The 18,151-nt window shown below is 34.1% G+C and overlaps 1 pseudogene across 1 annotated transcript; it reads left to right on the top strand.

Annotated features, from left to right (window-relative positions):
• Nucleotides 1-9,224: 9,224 nt before the first annotated feature.
• LOC149545583 (disease resistance protein Roq1-like) lies at nt 9,225-17,620 on the top strand (annotated as a pseudogene). The gene is made up of 6 exons (XR_016353605.1): nt 9,225-9,763; nt 9,887-10,954; nt 15,646-15,742; nt 15,845-16,114; nt 16,219-16,932; nt 17,105-17,620. The product of XR_016353605.1 is annotated as a disease resistance protein Roq1-like (transcript).
• The last annotated feature ends 531 nt before the right edge of the window (nt 17,621-18,151 follow it).

Raw genomic sequence — 18,151 nt, 5'->3', positions numbered from 1 at the left:
ATATGGAGAAATTTTTACTCACTATAGTGTACCCAAAGAGCTAGTCACTGACCAAGGTGCACAATTTACCTCTAATCTGATCTCATAACTGATGAGACAATATAACATCAGGAACCAAAAATCCAATCCTTATCACCCTCAAGCTAATGGGCAAGCAGAAGTCACAAATCGCAAGCTGAAGAACATCCTAACAAAAATAGTTCATTTACACCATAGGGATTGCACCAGTAGATTACAAGAAGTTGTTTGGGCCTACAGAACAACATGGAAGACTACTATAGGATTCACACCATTTGAGCTCTTATATGGTAAAGTAGCAATGCTCCTCATTGAATTTGAACATAAAACTTTAAGAACTACATTGGAGTTGGACATCGAACTTCCTATAGCATAGAGAGAACTTCTTCTACATCTTAACTCTTTGGATGAAATGCACAAATATTCTTTGGAGCACACTAAAATTGTATAGAAACAAGGAAAAAAATGGCATGATTCCCACATTACCAATAAACAATTTAAAGTTGGTGACTGGGCACTACTATATGATTCCAGATTTAAAGATATGCGAGGCAAGCTGTAGACAAGATGGCTGGGACCATATGAAATTAAACATGTCTTTGACAATGGAGCTCTTCAATTAACTACCATTGATCCAGTGCCTTTTAAATTATTAGTCAATGGTCATAGAATCAAGTTATATAAATGGCCCCAAACAAAAGAGGACTTCGTGCAACAGTTCCAGCAGCCAAATTCAAATACACACCAAGTAACTCTTCCTACAGCCGAAGGTGTCAACCTTTCAACTACCGCTCTTCAACAATAATTTCTTTGTGCATGCTCATAATAAAAACTTTATGCTCTTATATTTTAATTTAATTTGATAATTCTTATTTGCAAATATCTTTGCATTATAACTAAACTGTTAGCAATGAAGTTAATGATGATTGGAAGAATTCAAAGAAGAATGTTGAAGATAGCCAACAACATTCAAGGAGAAGGACGTTGAGGTTTAGCTATGGTGGAAAATTCATAACGGTATCGAGGGACACGACTGCAAGTATGGAGGATCCATGAAGACTTGCTATATTTTCTGCATTAATTTCTATGTCAAAGCAGTTGTCTAGACTTTATTATTCTCGCCTTGAGCCGTTATCTTTTATTCCTACCTTGAGCTATTATTTTCCTTCTTTCTCTCTTGTGGATTTATAGCTAGGTTGTTTAATTTTCTATTTTGGAATAAATGTCAATCTTATATTTATAGGGATCAGACCAAGTGTGTTAGTTTAGTTAGAAGGAGAAAGTTTATGATAAGGAACTGTTAACTTTTGCAGTGAGTTGTTTATACAGTTCTATGTATTGTTCCCATGTAATGAATTTTTGAACCATAATGAAGTAGTTTTTGGTTTTTATCCTTCATTACTAGATTAGAGAAGCCAACCAAGGGGGCCCACTTGGGAGGTGGATTAGATTAGAGTAGCATAGATTTATTTTCAAGCATTTCTAGTAGTGCAAATAGAAGTTGTAAGTTCCTTCCTATAGCATCATACTTCGTAAATGTTCCTGCAGCATCTGTGAGAATAGTTATAGTAGATGAATTGAGTTGGAGTAGATGTTAGCATTTCATTACATTTCCAATTAAGTGTGTTAGTTTCCTGCAGTGATAGTGTAGATTCTTTTCCTTGCATTTTACTTTCCTGCAGCATAAACATAATGACTCATTAAGAGACCTAGTGCACATATTGTGCCGACCATTTCAAGTATACGTCCTTGGGTTGACAAGATTAAATGCACCTCATAGTGGGAAAAATAATCCTTAGACTAAATACACTATTCCTAAGCATGGCCTAAAGCATGATTGTTATATACCTATTGTGAGGCGGACCACTTATATCTACCATTCATCCCTTCTCATTTGGGTTATGTTTTGCTATCTCATTTATCTTTGAAAAGTGTCATCTAGAATTTTGATGCAAAAGCTCAGGCACAATCAAATCCAAAATTAACAAATACTAATATTGATGGATTGTGAAAGACTACTAGCATTAATACAATTTTCTTGTTCACTTGGAAGTTGGAACACTTCTATCTTGAAATTCACTTCAAGTTTGATAAAATTTCTCCAGTGTACATCTACGCAGTTATGAGACTTCCACTTTTCTTATTCCATTAAGCCATTTTCTCTAGAATCAACATTATTTGTATGCCTATTAATTTACCAAATGCACTATACATTTTTATCAAAGAAAAAATCTTTCTTATTAAAAAATGAGCTTCAAGTTATTAATTTGATCGTTTACATCTTTTTGGACTACCTTTTTGAACAACAAGATGCAATTTCTAGTTTTACATAATGGAATACAACAATTTAAACAACTATATGTATAAACTATAATGAATCTAGTTTCTCAAATCCATTGAAGAGTCAAACCTATCTTGAATACAATTGCAAGAATTCAAATCTTGATATATCACCTAAATGTCGCATACCATTATCTTCACTAATTATATTTGACTTATAAAACAACAATCTATGACAATTTTTCTATTTTAATTGTTAATTTCATTTTCCTTCTTATTTTTTTCATACACATTTCATTTTCCTTCTTAGTTTTCTCTTAAAATTTATTATTCCTTGCTACCTATAGGTGGGGACTAATATTTTCATCAAACTTCTCTATTTGATCGTGCTTGGAGAATCGTGAAAACATTAAAAAAATCACATAAAAATGAGCTATGTTTCCTATTTTCTATTAAACATTATTTTTTATTCAATTTTACAACATTGTCATTGGTCCAGATCTAATTTCTAGGTAGTCTTTTGTTTTTCTAGAATGCAAACATCTGCACACAAATAGTTTTCCTATGACATGGCAAGCAGTGGCAAGAGTGAGATATGTGTTCTTTGTACAACCCACTATATGTGGACTTTGCATGCACTCCTCACATTGGCATTAATATTGTGATTAAATTTCCTTATTACCATAAGAAACTTTTTTTTTGCAATGCACACAACACGATTTCGGATCAGCAGGTATGACCTTTGGACATTTTATCTTTGATGCACTCATCTCTTTCCAGTTTCTATGGTAGATAGAAATCCATTTCTTCCTCTGCATTTTCCCTTTTACTGCAAACATGCGTTAATGATTTAGTTGTTTTGAATGCTTCCCTTCCAATATTCTTTCCTGGCCCTTTTCACACTTCTCTCAGGTGAATTTTGCACCTTGTCGCATGATGCACATAAAAGACTGCTGATAAGGGTTGTGAAATATGACATTACAGCTGCCAAATGCACTCACTTTCAAGTTTATAAGCCATTCAATAACTCCAATAGTTAGAAAGACTAATTCTACTATAGGTAGTGAGAAAACTACAAAAGGCTATGAATCTCAACATTTGAAATGTAATAGGCTTTCTACTGTAACACTCTTCTCTCTCACTATTTCTCCTCATTCTAATTATCTTATACTTTACACTGAGATTTTTTCAATGTAAATAACACTTCATCGGCTCATCTATTATATATCTTTGGATGATATGATGTCATCTCCTATTGGTACTATTTGACTACAGTATGCAAACTCGTTCATGTTTAAAAGCATAAATTAATACAATTTTTATTAATATGATTCATTTAAAATTAGGAAAGACTCTCTTAGTTGGTCAATATCTTTTGTAGAGGAAAAATATTATTTTTTAAACTTATGTTTGCAAATTACTTTTTAATATGATAGATACTTTTCATTGGATGTATAAATTGGAAGGACCAAAACTACATAAATTATCCACATCCATGCTTTATTCCAATCAGTTTTGTTGACAGGGTTGCCATTGTATACAACCATTGTATTTCTATTGTCTTCATCACCACTCGCTTCACGTGGTCTCAAATGTTTAAACGTTATCGTAAATTGGCCTCTACTCTAGCTTTGTGCAAAATTTGTGGTGGGACAATTTTGCATCAAGCCTCATAGTAGTTTATGTTTACATATTTTCTATTTCTATGTATGTTGTGAACTGTATGTGGTAGCCGAAATCCGTGAGTTGAAAGTTCAAAAGTACTTCTCAATAGCATATGATTTCTTAGTAGTTTGTATTACTTGCTATATACATTGTTGATTTCTTACTAGTTTGTATTACTAGCTACCTAGGTGCATGTGTAATCAACACAAAATAAGCTTGCACGGTTTCATGGTATTCCTCTTTGACATGTCTCTTGGAGGTTTCTCAATGGTGTTATATCACCAAAACATTAAAACTTTCAGTCAATCCAATGCAAATGGATACTATGCACTGCTACAGAACAAGCCACATGAGGTTTGAAACTTATTGATAAACTGAAAACTCAAAGTGGAAACTGATACTACCACTTGACTAGTAGAGATGTCGTTCCAACATTGCTTATATCTAAGGATAATCTTAGAATTTAGCTGCTGCTCTCACATGCAAATCAGAGCTACTCTCTTCTCTACACTCCCTATTAGGTCTCTCTCTATATGGGTATACTTGACAAGCTGTGTGCTCATTGACCCAACTATCCCATGCACTTAAACTGTGTCTTGCATCGACTCATCCAGCCCAACTAGCAACCACCACAAAGCATATCCAAGGCACCTCCAAGGCAGAGACTAATGCATGCAACTAATGCTACACGCAACCCTTGTTAGTCCCTATCATTAAGGCATAGACTATAGTTTTCAATAGCATTTTCAATATTAGTTTTCTTTTTTGAACATTGTGCATTCCCTTTTAATCTATGATCTAAGAAAATTTTTCCATTAAAATGATTTTGTTCATTTTTACTTTCTTATTTTTCATTGACTATGAGCTTTATTCCAATTAGTCTTTTTCTATTTATAAAAAAAAATTTGCTGAAAAAAGAGGAAGGTGCTAGAAACATTGAATGTTGCATGATGTTTGAAAATTGGTAAGTCTTTCAAAAAGACAATTGCCATGAACAAACCATAGTGTCGATCTTTTTCTTTCTCATATCATTTTGGTTGTTAAAGCTTAATTTGTTGGTTTTTAGCATTTTTAGAATGGAATAGGTATGATATTTGTTTGATCTGGGTTATTGATAATGTTTTTTTGATCTCTATTATTTATTTTTTATTTGATTTACATTGTTCAATAGGGTAGTCGTCTGCACCATTTTCTCCAAGTAGTTTCTCTGTGTGGGAACTAGAGGTAGTAGAGAAATAGCTCATTAGATTCATTGGATAGATAGTCCTAGCATCAGCTAGTCTAGGCTATGGCTATGTAAGGTGATCAACTTTTACATTTTACTTTTAAAATCTATTAGATATGCGCCAAGTTTATACTTGTTCATATTTATTTTGTTATACTATTCTAGTTTTTTAAATTTATTTAGTTTCATGATAAATCTAATTACAATCATGTGGCCTCAATGAGTCCCTCTAACTTGTAAAAGTGGTACTAGCAACATTTTATTTGGAGGTGAATTGGATCAATATTAGTTGGGTTCTCTCTAAGGTCATATGTTTAGCATTTGTTTATCTTCTTCATTTTATTTTTTTCAGTTTCTATTTTCAAAATTGAGTTCTTATTTGGAAATTAGTATTTTTTAGTTACTTTGTGAATTTCTTTGAGCTTTCACTTTAGACTTATTTTGTCTCTAAGATTATTGGTGTGTCTGTAGAACCTGCATAAATTTATTATACAATGTCCACATCCATGAAATTTTTAGCGAATTCCATAAAACTTTATCCTATAATAAGTGGGTTTCTAGCTGTTTGAAATTTCAGAGTATGCAGATTTAGAGGAGGGAATTGTTGATGGCTCAGGTGGGCTCATTTTCTTCATGGCGTCGCTATATTTCAAAGTGCCAAAATCATTTGCCTAAAGAAACCTAGGAATGCATTGTGAATGGTAGGGAGATATAAGTGATGCGATAGACCTGCAAACAAATACAAATAATCCAAAAAGTGATCCTTTCCAGCTTGTTGCAGAAGAATGAAAAGATTTAATTCTCGAAAAGGATGAAAAGATTTTAAAATAACCATATGTATATACAAACCATGGATGACCCTAAGCTTTCAAGGAAAAGCCATTATTTTATTGTGGAGGACTTAGAATAATCTAAACTTACTTCTTGTGTTAACCAATAGATCAAAGTAAGATGGGAGCTTTGGAATAGGGTATGAATGTGCATAAGTAATATTGATTCCAAGATTTTTTGGGTTATATAAATTATATGTTTGTGTTAGACACACATGTAGAAAAAATATGAATAGAAATAATTTTGATGGTATTTATTAAGTCTCTAAAAAGAAATTAAATAATTTACTTCCATTTCCAACCACATTATATGGGAAAGACATGGAAATTAGAAAATTCATAAGTTAAAGAAATATTTATAACCTTTACCTTCTTGTATTGACAATAATTTCAATAGGGAACACATAATCCAAATTTTCTAATTTTCTTGTTCTGATATTTTTATGGATACAATATTGTTTTTACATGTCTTGGAAAGATCGAATAAATTGGGAGTCTACTCAATATGACATCAATAGTTTCTTTTCCCATGTCCCAAATGCCACATATTTGATGTGGCTGACAACTATTGCACGAGGGATGGAAAATTAATGCGTCAAATAGCTATTGTCTCATAGATTGGGAGTCTACTCAATATGACATCAATAGTTTCTTTTCCCATGTCCCAAATGCCAAATATTTGATGTGGCTGACAATTATTACACGAGGGATGGAAAATTAATGCGTCAAATAGCTATTGTCTCATAGAATGGAGTGATTGTAGTTTGTATTGTTAGTGAATCAAAGGGTTAGATAAAATCACGCACACCTCAAAAACACCTAATGGATAGTGGTTCCTCACTATAACACACATCTTTTATGAAAAAGATGATAAACAAAGGAAATGGAAATGTAACGATTACAATATAAAGCACATGAGTATTTTGGTGATTGTTGATATTCATCATTTTCTAGCTTTTAGATTTGTGACTGCATTTGTAGACCTAGCAACATTATTTCATCTCAGTTAATTTGTGTCCCTGGGTTGCCACATATTCGGTGGCCCACTTTATGAGATGTAAGGTTGTTTATGATATGCGAGGTTGTCTACCTTTTATAGGTTTGCAAGGAGACAAGTATCCACAGGAGTGTTTGGAACTAATACATTTGTACGAGCGCTACTATCTAAGTGTTAAGTTAAATTTGAAAAAATAATTCAGACATATGTCACCTCCCCTCCTCTAAAGCAGTGGCTACTCTATTTTAAAACAAATTATGTCTGACATAATTATTAAAAATTTAATACTGACAAGATTGACTAAAATAAGCAATAAGAAAAAGTCTTTGTGTTCTTATATAATTTAGTTAGTTATTGAATTTTTAAGTACAGTTGAACAAAGATAGGAATATGAAATAAAATCATTATTGTATATTTGTTTACAATTGAGTGATAGATTTCATCTTTATTTTTTATTTAAGATTTTTTATAAGAACTTCTCAAACAAATTTCTTCCATTACGTAATTTATAATTTTTTCAAAAAATTATTTTATAAAACAATGATTGCATCTTATTATTGGTTAGTTAAGTTACCATTATTGCATAAATTATTAGCTCTATCAATCATAAAGATCTTTGTTGTTATAAAAATCAAATGGGGGTACAAAAATTATATCAATAGAATTTTAAAAAAAATACAAAAATCAAATAGAATACAAAAGATATATCAATAAGATTGGAAAAAAATATAATACATTAGTTGAAGTTTACAAATAAATTAGGTTACTCTGATTTTAAAAAAATATAATACTTTACTTTGATTTTTTTTTCAAATAATTACATGTTAAAATTATATGAAAATTTTAAAATTTGAATTATAATTTTGAATAATAAACTAAAAAGACTTATAGTTTTTGATAAAAAAGATCCTACACAATTTTTTTTTTAAAATATACTTTTTATTGTATAAATTGAATATTAATTAGAAAATATTAAAACCAAACTACAAATTAATAACTCTTTATTGTATAAATTGAATATTAATTAGAAAATATTAAAACCAAACTACAAATTAATAATTCTTTATTGTATAAATTGAATATCAATTAGAAAATATTAAAACCAAACTACAAATTAATAACTATAAGACAATCCACACGATAAGTAGTAAATGTAAACATGCAATCTTCGTACCCGCAAGCTCTGTATAATATAACATAACATGTGAAAAAAGTCTAATCTAAAAACTTAAATTTGTTGGATTGAATTGAATTAATTGATGTGTATTGTAATACAAGTGAAAAATGATTTCTTATTGGCAGCTAATTAAATATGAAAGTATTTAATTATAAAGGACACTGATCAACTTAAAATAAAATGAAAAACAAATAATTTATTAAAATATTAGTAATGCTATAGTAAAAAGTTAATTTCATATTTAAATACAATTGACATTGTTTTGAATAATTTGCTCTTATAAGGGTTAGTTCATGAGATCTTTTACCATTTTCTTGGATATTACTACTTGTAATGTCTTCATCTTGAATATGAGGTAATGTCTTCATCTTGAATATCACCACCTGAATTACAATTCCTATTATGAATATCATTACTTTATGGTACGGATTTTAACTATTAACTCTATGCTTTCCCATGTCTAATCATTGCCTCACTGTCATTCAGGTTTTTTTTTTTTAAAGGTAATATAATTTATTAAATGACTCTATGATACACTAACTTCACACAGTTTCTTCTACTCCCCCACCTTAGACAGGGACTCTAGCTACTCGTAGCTCTTGTTTCTTACACATTTCATTTTCCTTCTTACTTTTCTCTCAACATTTATTTCAATTTTTGACTTAGTGCCTTCATCTCCTTTATTGCTTCCATATGGTATATGTAAGTCGTCACGCGGCTTTGTGGTGACCTTGAATATTTCTTTCAGTCCTTATGAATGGGTTTTCAATCGCTTTCCTCTCTTCTAACTACGAGTCTAATAAGTAGTTGGATGTAGTTATTGGAATTCAATTGAAGTAGGACTGTTAAGTACTAAAATATCTACAATTTCTCATGACCCCTTGACTGAAGGATTGCTGGAAACGTGCGTTGGAAATGGAGCAACGCGTTTCTGCCGTTGAAACGCGAAATGACGTCCTCCCGTCACGTGTCACGTTTCTGGCAACTTAGATTTGTATTGACTCTCTGCTTGACTCTTTCATTCCTAATTTTGAGTCTATGGATTCTTCTTCCTCTTCACACAAACAAGGTGAGAATCCTCCAGCTTTCTCTGGGATCGAACCACAACTCAAGAGGAGAAAGGTTTCTGAATCTTCCAGATTGTATGACGTGTTCATAAACCACAGAGGCCCCGATGTGAAGAACACTCTTGCTCTTCAGCTTTACAAAGCTCTAGAGGAGGTGAATATAAGGGCGTTTCTTGATTCGGAAGAGAAAGAACTTGGAGTTTCCTTTACATCCACAATTGAGACTGCCATCCGCTCTGCCTCGACACACATAGCTATCTTCTCCAAAAGATATGCAGAGTCCCCATGGTGTTTGGCAGAGCTCGTTCTCATGTTGCAGAGTAGTGCTAAGATCATTCCGGTTTTCTTTGATGTGGAGCCTTCTGCGCTACGCCACATAGAAAAGGGAGTGTATGGCAAAGCATTCTCTGAATATGAAAATAAGAAGAGGTACATGGAAAAACACGAGGAATGGAAGAAAGCCCTCCAATCTATTTCTTTAATTGCCGGCGAAGAGTTCACCAGGTAATATTCGAATGACTTCAGTGTATTTGATATCCTACAAAGTAATGATAATAATAAGGTTTCTGTTTTCTTTAGAGCGACGCAAATGTTTTTCCTCATCAAATTCCCCTTGTATTAAATAAGTTTCAGTGACTGCAAGAAGATAATTTTAGCCGTGCAAAAGGAAGTCCAGAGGAAAAGATGTCTACATGTTGCCAAATATCCAGTAGGACTTTCTAATCTTTATAGAAGATTTTCAAAATCATTGCACTAATAAGCTTGTACAAGATTTTGAAAGTCAGTGCGAGATGAAAAGATAAGAAGAAGGGAAGTCTACGATTGTTAGTATTTTTGGCATGGGTAGGGTGGGGAAAACAACTCTCTCCAAAGAAGTGTTCAACAGAAAGCGTTCAGATTACAGTCGCTTCTGTTTTTTGTTCGATGTTCGAGAAGCCTCTGTGAAGAAAGAGTTGCCTGCCTTGCAGATGAAGCTCCTCAGAGAACTCTTTGACGAAAAAGACCTCTCAAGCTTTCCAAGCGTAGAGGATGGCACAAGCTGTCTCAGCAACCGTTTCTCAAGGAGCGGCAATCTAAGCTACCTAATTGTTTTAGATGATATCGATCATCAGGAACAGTTAGATGCCCTATTGATTAGCGATGAGTTCCACAAATCCGGCAATAGTCTGGTAATTCTTACAACTCGGGATGTCGGAGTGCTCATAAATGCTGGAATTACAGTTGGTTATAACCTGAAAGGAATGGATGGAGATGACGCAAAAGAACTATTTTACTGGCACGCTTTCAGCCAATCTTATCCATTTAGCGGATATGAGATGCTCGTTGACCTCTTCGTAGATCTCTGTGGTGGCCTCCCACTTTCTCTTCAAGTTCTGGGCAGGCATGTTCATGGCCAAGATCACAAATTTTGGGAGTTAGGATTGGAAAAAGTTAAAAAGACGCTTCCTCAAGACATAGAGAAGAGATTAAGAATCAGCATTGACACGTTGTCAATGATGAAAAGCAGACATTCATGGATGTGGCATGTTTCTTCATAGGAGAGTTGACGAAAGATGCCATCAGAGTGTGGTAGTCATCGGGATGGAGCGCTCAACATGCACTACAAAGACTCAAAGACAAATGTCTCGTTGAAGAAATAAAAGATTATAAATTAAATGATTGGAGAAAAGATGCTCGAGAAGAAATATTTGTATTGAGAATTATGAAGATTGATGCTGAGATCTTCACTTCAAACTCCAGCTCCACTGCTCCATTTCCACCATTCTATAAATAATTTTTAGAATACTTCAGTTTAGGAGTAGTTTAAACAAGAAGCATGCTGTACATATGGCATGCATTAGATGATATTTTTGGATGCATTTTTGTCTAGTCTTAGTTACTTCTTCTCCCATCCTTAATCATAGGCATGGAATAATGCTAAAACTACTGTCAGAACTCCTGATCTATATTTTGATCTATGTGTTAGGGATTAGTTTAACAATTTTTATTTGAATAAATGTATTGGCTGAATAGCAATTTGTAGATGGAATAATATATCAGTTTTTTTTCTCTGCAGTAAAACAGAGCCTTCCTTGTTTTGAATATTATCATTTTTTTTATTGTGTTGCTGCTGTTGTTTGAATCCTACATTTGGTATCAGAGCTGAAGGTGTTTGGAAGACAGCAGCATGGCTCACAATTTGCAAATCCCAGAGTTTGATGAAGTTGATTACCAATATTGGTCAATCAAGATGAAGACTTTTTTGATTGGGAAAGATTTTTGGGAGATTGTTGAATCTGGATATGAAGAGCCTGTAGATTGGAATACTCTCCAACCTAATAACAGGACATTGAAGAAAGAAGCTGAGAAGAAGAATGCAATGGCATTGTTTCACATTCAGATGGCTCTTGATAAGAGCTTGTTTCCTCGAATTGTTGATGCACAGACAGCAAAAGAGGCCTGGAAGACTCTAAAAGATGCTTACCATGGCAATGATCAGATCAAGGTTGTGAAGCTACAAACCTTGAAAAGAGAATATGAGAACTTGAAGATGAAGGAGACAGAGAGTGTGGGAGATTTCTGTGTGAGAGTGAAAGATGTGACTCATAAAATGGCCACTTTGGGTGAATCTATTGCTCAAGAGCAAATAATACAAAAGGTATTGAGATCTCTAACCCCAAGATGGAATATTGTAGTAATTGTTATAGAAGAAAGCAAAAATTTAGCTACCATGGAGTATGATGAATTGGTTGGATCTCTTATATCACATGAGGATAGAATAAGGGACACATCTATCAGTGTTAATGAGAAGGCTTTTGCTTCCCAATTGCAAATTTCAAAGAACGATGGTGCTAGCAGCAGTAGTAACAACAACAAAGGCTCGGGAAGGGGCCAAAATCAAAAATTTTCAAGAGGATCTAGAGGAAGAGGAGGTGCGCAAGGAGGCAGAGGTAGAGGCAGATTTGATAAAAGGAACATCCAATGCTATCATTGCAATAAGTATGGACATTTTGAGAGAGAGTGTAGACTGAAATCAGGTAACAATAGTGCAAATTATGCCCAACAAGATGAGGATCCTTCCTCGGATAATTTATTTTTGTGTTATGGGAAAGGTGAACGTACTGTGAATGATGTTTGGTATTTGGATTTTGGATGCTCTAACCATATGTCTAGCAACAGAGAAATATTTTCAAAGCTTGATGATAGTTACAGATCCAATATTACCCTTGGTAATAACAATATTGTGGATGTTGTGGCTAAAGGAGCCATGGATGTTCAGACAAAGGAAGGTATGAAAAGTGTTCAAGATATTTATTATACTCCCAAATTAAAGCATAATTTATTGAGTGTTGGGCAGCTATGTGAGAAGAATTATAGAGTGGTATTTGAGAACATGCACTGTACTATCTATGATAAGAATAAAAAAAGTAAAGTGATTACAGTTGTTCCTATGACAAAGAAGAGGATGTTTCCTTTGAAGTTTGGTCAAAATGATAATCAGCTTGTCAATATGGCTTATGAGGATAAAAGTTGGTTGTGGCATCTCAGGTATGGCCATTTAAATTTCAATAGTTTGAAGAATCTAACATCAAATGCATTAGTTCTTGGATTGCCTAAGGTTGAAGAGCATAAAAAGATTTGTGAAGGGTGTGCAAAAGGGAAACATTCAAGGGAATCATTTTCAAAAGGCAATGCATGGTGGGCCCAATACCCACTTCAACTTATTCATTCAGATATTTGTGGTCCAATGCAAACACAAAGTTTGGGTAAGTCGTCGTATTTCATTACTTTTATTGATGATTACTCACGCATGTGTTGGGTATATTTTTTGAAGACTAAAGATGAAGCCTTTGATACATTCAAAAAGTTTAAAGCTCGTGTAGAGAATGAGAAAGGGAACACAATAAGATGTTTGAGAACAGATCGAGGAGGAGAATTTTGCTCAAACAATTTTCAAAATTTTTGTGAGATGAATGACATCAAAAGACAACTCACAACTGCATACACACCCCAACAAAATGGAGTGGCTAAAAGGAAGAATCGTACTGTGGTAGAAATGGCAAGGAGCATGTTACAAACCAAGGGTTTGAACAATTCTTATTGGGCTGATTCAGTTGCTACAGCCGTATATATTCTCAACAGGAGTCCTACAAGTGCCCTACACAAGATGACTCCATATGAAGCATGGTATGAGAAAAAGCCCAATGTAAATCATTTTAAAGTTTTTGCTTGTTTGGCTTATATTCACTTCCCTAATCAGAATAGGAAAAAGCTAGACGCTAAAAGTGAATCATGTATTTTTGTGGGCTATAGTGAGGAAAGCAAAGCTTATAGATTATTCAATCCTATTACTAATAAGATTGTTGTTTCAAGAGATGTGATTTTTGACGAAGGGGGAGTTTATGGTCATCAAAAATAACATGTTGGAAAGCCAAAATCAGTTTTGGATGATTATGATATTGCTGATAATGATAATGAGCAGCCAGCTAATGGTTCTATTTCAAGATCACCAAGCCCACCAAAAAACCCCTCACCAATACCAAGATCAAATCCATCCTCTAGTCCTCCAAGGAAGGTAAGAAGATTGAGTGATATTTATGAGAGGTGTCAAAATCAAGCACATGAAGAAGATTCAATAGGTGAGACAGTAAATTTTGCATTACTTGCTAAAGCTGATTTTGAGTCATCATGTTTTGAAGATGCATGTGCTAATGAGGTTTGGATGCAAGCAATGAATGAAGAGATGGATTCCATTGATAGGAATGAAACATGGGAGCTTGTAGATCTTCCACATAAGAAGAAGAAGATTGGCACAAAATGGGTCTATAAGACCAAGTATAATAGTGATGAGAGTGTTGAAAGACACAAGGCAAGATTGGTTGCTAAAGGTTTCACTCAAAGGTATGGCATTGATTATGAAGAAACTTTTGCACCAGTAGCAAGACAAGAAACTATTAGGATGCTAATCTCTCTTGCAGCTCAAAAGAAATGGAGTATTCATCATATGGATGTGAAAAGTGCTTTCTTGAATGGGTACTTAGAAGAAGAGGTATATGTGGGATAGCCACAAGATTTTGAGATTCAAGGCAAAGAAGATTATGTCTACAAGTTGAAGAAGGCTTCGTATGGCCTCAAGCAAGCATCACGTGCATGGTATGCAAGAATTGATGGATATTTTCAGCAGAATGGCTTTCAAAGAAGTAAGAGTGAACCTACCCTTTACTACAAATAAGAAGGTAATGATATTCTCATTGTGAGTTTGTATGTTGATGATTTGTTATATATGGGTAGTAGTTCAAAGATGAAAGATGAATTTAAAGTTGCTATGATGAATGAGTTTGAGATGAAAGATTTAGGTCTCATGAATTACTTTCTTGGCATGGAGGTTTATCAAGGTAAAGATGAAATTTTTATTTGTCAAGAAAAGTATGCAAAAGATATGTTGAAGTATGTGAAAAGCACGGTAGATTTTGGCATTCACTATTCTTCTAATAAGTTTGAGCTTATTGGCTTTAGTGATTTAGATTGAGGAGGTTGTTTGGATGACCGAAAATTTACATATGGTAATTATTTTTCTTTGAGTTCCGGTTTAATTACATGGAGTTCAAAGAAGCAAAGTATGGTTGCTCTCTCTTCTATAGAAGCGGAATATGTTGTGGTCACTTCAGTTGGCACACAAGCTTTATGGCTTAGAAAGCTTCTTGAAGAAATTGGAGAGATACAGGTTCAGCCTACTGTGATTTTTTGTGACAACATAAGTGCCATTAAATTGGCCAAGAATCCGGTTCATCACAGCAGGACCAAACACTTTGATCTTAAACAACATTTTATTAGAGATTTGGTACAAAATAAAGCGGTTAAGTTGAAGTACATCAGCACAAAGGAGCAAATTGCAGACATCTTCACAAAGGCAGTTACAAAAGATCAATTTTTGGTACTCAGAGATCATATTGTGAGTCCTCTCAGCATCAAGGGGGAGTATGAAGATTGATGCTGAGATCTTCACTTCAAACTTCAGCTCCACTACTCCATTTCCACCATTCTATAAATAATTTTTAGAATACTTCAGTTTAGGAGTAGTTTAAACAAGAAGCATGTTGTACATATGGCATGCATTAGATGATATATTTGGATGCATTTTTGTCTAGTCTTAGTTACTTCTTCTCCCATCCTTAATCATAGGCATGGAATAATGCTAAAACTACTGTTAGAACTCCTGATCTATATTTTGATCTATGTTAGGGATTAGTTTTAACAATTTTTATTTGAATAAATGTATTGGCTGAATAGCAATTTGTAGATGGTATAATATATCAGTTTTTTTTCTCTGCAGTAAAACAGAGCCTTCCTTGTTTTGAATATTATCATTTTTTTTTATTGTGTTGCTGCTGTTGTTTGAATCCTACAAGAATGCATGACCACTTGCGGGACTTGGGACGAGAAATGGCAGATGAACTCAATCAGCCTTGTCGCCTATGGCGTTTCCGATCTTCTAAATTATTGGTATGCTTTCTCTTCCACCAGATTTCTGCTTCCTAGTGTGATATTCGAAATCTTTATAAAACATTTACAGCAATACAAATCTGAACTGGTTCTTGAATGCAGACATCAGAGTTATTCAAAAGCATCTTCACCCAAACCAAAGGTCGATGTTTGCACAATTTTTCGGTTCCGTCCAGGTATTTGTATCATGTTAAATGCTTTCTTGGGAAATCAGACAATATGGCTGAAATGCCAATAGCTTTGCTATGGCTTGAGTTTAATATGTCTGAGCATATACAAACAAACATTCCTCCATGGATTTCTTTTCAAAATCTGCGAACTTTAAGAATTATAGGTGGACGCCTCAAAAGTTTGTGGCAGAATAATGTGCAGGTATGTCTGAAAGGCGAACTCTTGGTATTATAATATAGTATTTCAGTGACTTTCATTTAAAATCGGAAATTATAATTTAAAAAAAAAACATATTTGATTTTCAGGTCCCCTTCCATCTAAAAGAGCTTCGGATCAGCAAACAATGGGAGCTGAAGCAGTTAAATTTGGGATTTCTGGGTTGCCTGGAGGAAATTGCAATTCATAGTTGCAGGAATTTGAAGAGTGTTATAGGAATATCTGATCTTAGGAAGCTAGTAGAATTGAATATTGGTGAATGTGGCGAAGTAGAGGAATTAGCTTTTGGTCGATCTAATATCTGCCTAGAAAGAATTAGAATTTATAAATGTGCACGTCTGATAAGTTTAGGAGGAATGTCTAATCTTGCAAATCTAGTAGAATTGAACATTGGTATATGTAAAATTGAGGAGATCAATGTTGCCCAACTGAGCTGTATAGAAAGGATTAAAATTTTTAGTTGCGGCTATCTGAAAAGAGTAATAAGAATATCTGATCTTCTGAAGCTGGAAGAATTGCGTATTGGTAACTGTGAAAACATTGAGGAGTTGAGCCTTGTCCGACTCAGCTGTCTAAAATTTTGTTTAATTTCTAATCTTCACATGCCGAAGAGGATTGGCGTAAAGGGTTGCCAAAATTTGACTAGTGTAGATGGGATATTTTGGAAACTTTTAAATTTGAACATTTGCGACTGTCCGAAGATGGAGAAAATACCAGATACTAAAATATTGCATTCATTGGAAAGATTGCAGCTCTTATATTGCAGCAATGAAACAATTCGAAATTGTGTTTTCAATATGAAGGTATTGATCAGATCCACGTTTCTTAAATTTCTTTCTGAAGGATAGTCTCAATATGGTTCGTCTTTGGTTCTCCCTTGATTATCAGAAGATAGACTAGATTTTATAATTACAAATTTGCTTCATCCATTTTTAGACGAAGAGAATCTAATCAGATTTTGTTTGTTTCACGCAGAAGTTACCATCAGAGTTTATTAAATTAATTGGTAGACCAGAGAAGGAAGCAGAGCCAACGGTCAACACAGATATTTTCCGTGACTTTATCAACGCCAATTGTGACGTCGAAATCGGCAGAGATAACACTTGTGATTATCTGGGAAGAGATATGGTAAGCGCAATCATCTTCTGCGCTGTTATTGTGGTCAAGTCTTACACGGCGGCAAACGTGATGAATGAGCTCATCGGTGAATATGATATTCATCCGTGGTTGAAATTTGAGATGCGCCAGGGCGAGTGGATAATTACCTCGGTAATTACAAAGGAAGATGAAATAAGCAGCTACATTCTTAACAATGGTTACTGTTTCCCCTTTGATTACCTCTGTTTTCCCCAAGATGTAACGGTGGAAAAGGCAACAATGCCCGTGATTAAACGTGAAGAACATAAAATTTTGAATGTGCTACGCACAATTGTTGATAAGCTCTACCAGAAATAAAGTCAGTTTATGCTGGCCTTGGCATTCACATTAGTCAATTTATGGGATGATTTAATGTTCTGCAGCGAAGATAATATTATTGATTATTTTCTTTGCATTGATTGCTTCTCATTAATGAAGTGATGACTTCTTTTGGAGAGTATAATATTGTTATTTGTTTGTTTTTCATTATTTGTTTTTATTGTAGTTAGAAATAAATTGGTTGAAATGTGAGTAATAAGAGTTTTTTGATGAATAGTTTTTTTTTATTAAAAAATATACTAAGATTACAATTCACAAAAAAAGGGTCAGGGAATACAAGATCACCTCACGAGTGAGTTCAAACGGGCTAAGCCGGACTTAGAAACATGGCATCAGCTAGAAACAACAACTATTCATAAATAAATAAAAACACATAAAGCAACCTCAGGCTGCCAAAGCAGTGGCAACTGAGGGAGGAGGATCATCTTTGTCATTAAAACCCCAATCATTTGTGGGATTGGGGGGTAGGCTGGGAACAGACTAGCTGTCATCAGCAGTAGTAGTAGTAGGGGGATCAGTGGCAGCCTTCGCATCTTTGACCTTAGG

Source organism: Cupressus sempervirens, chromosome 7 (genome assembly GCF_028749045.1).
Source record: "Cupressus sempervirens isolate cs-2001-9-10 chromosome 7, ASM2874904v1, whole genome shotgun sequence".
NCBI lineage: Eukaryota > Viridiplantae > Streptophyta > Pinopsida > Cupressales > Cupressaceae > Cupressus > Cupressus sempervirens.
This window is presented reverse-complemented; position numbering and strand designations above follow the sequence as displayed.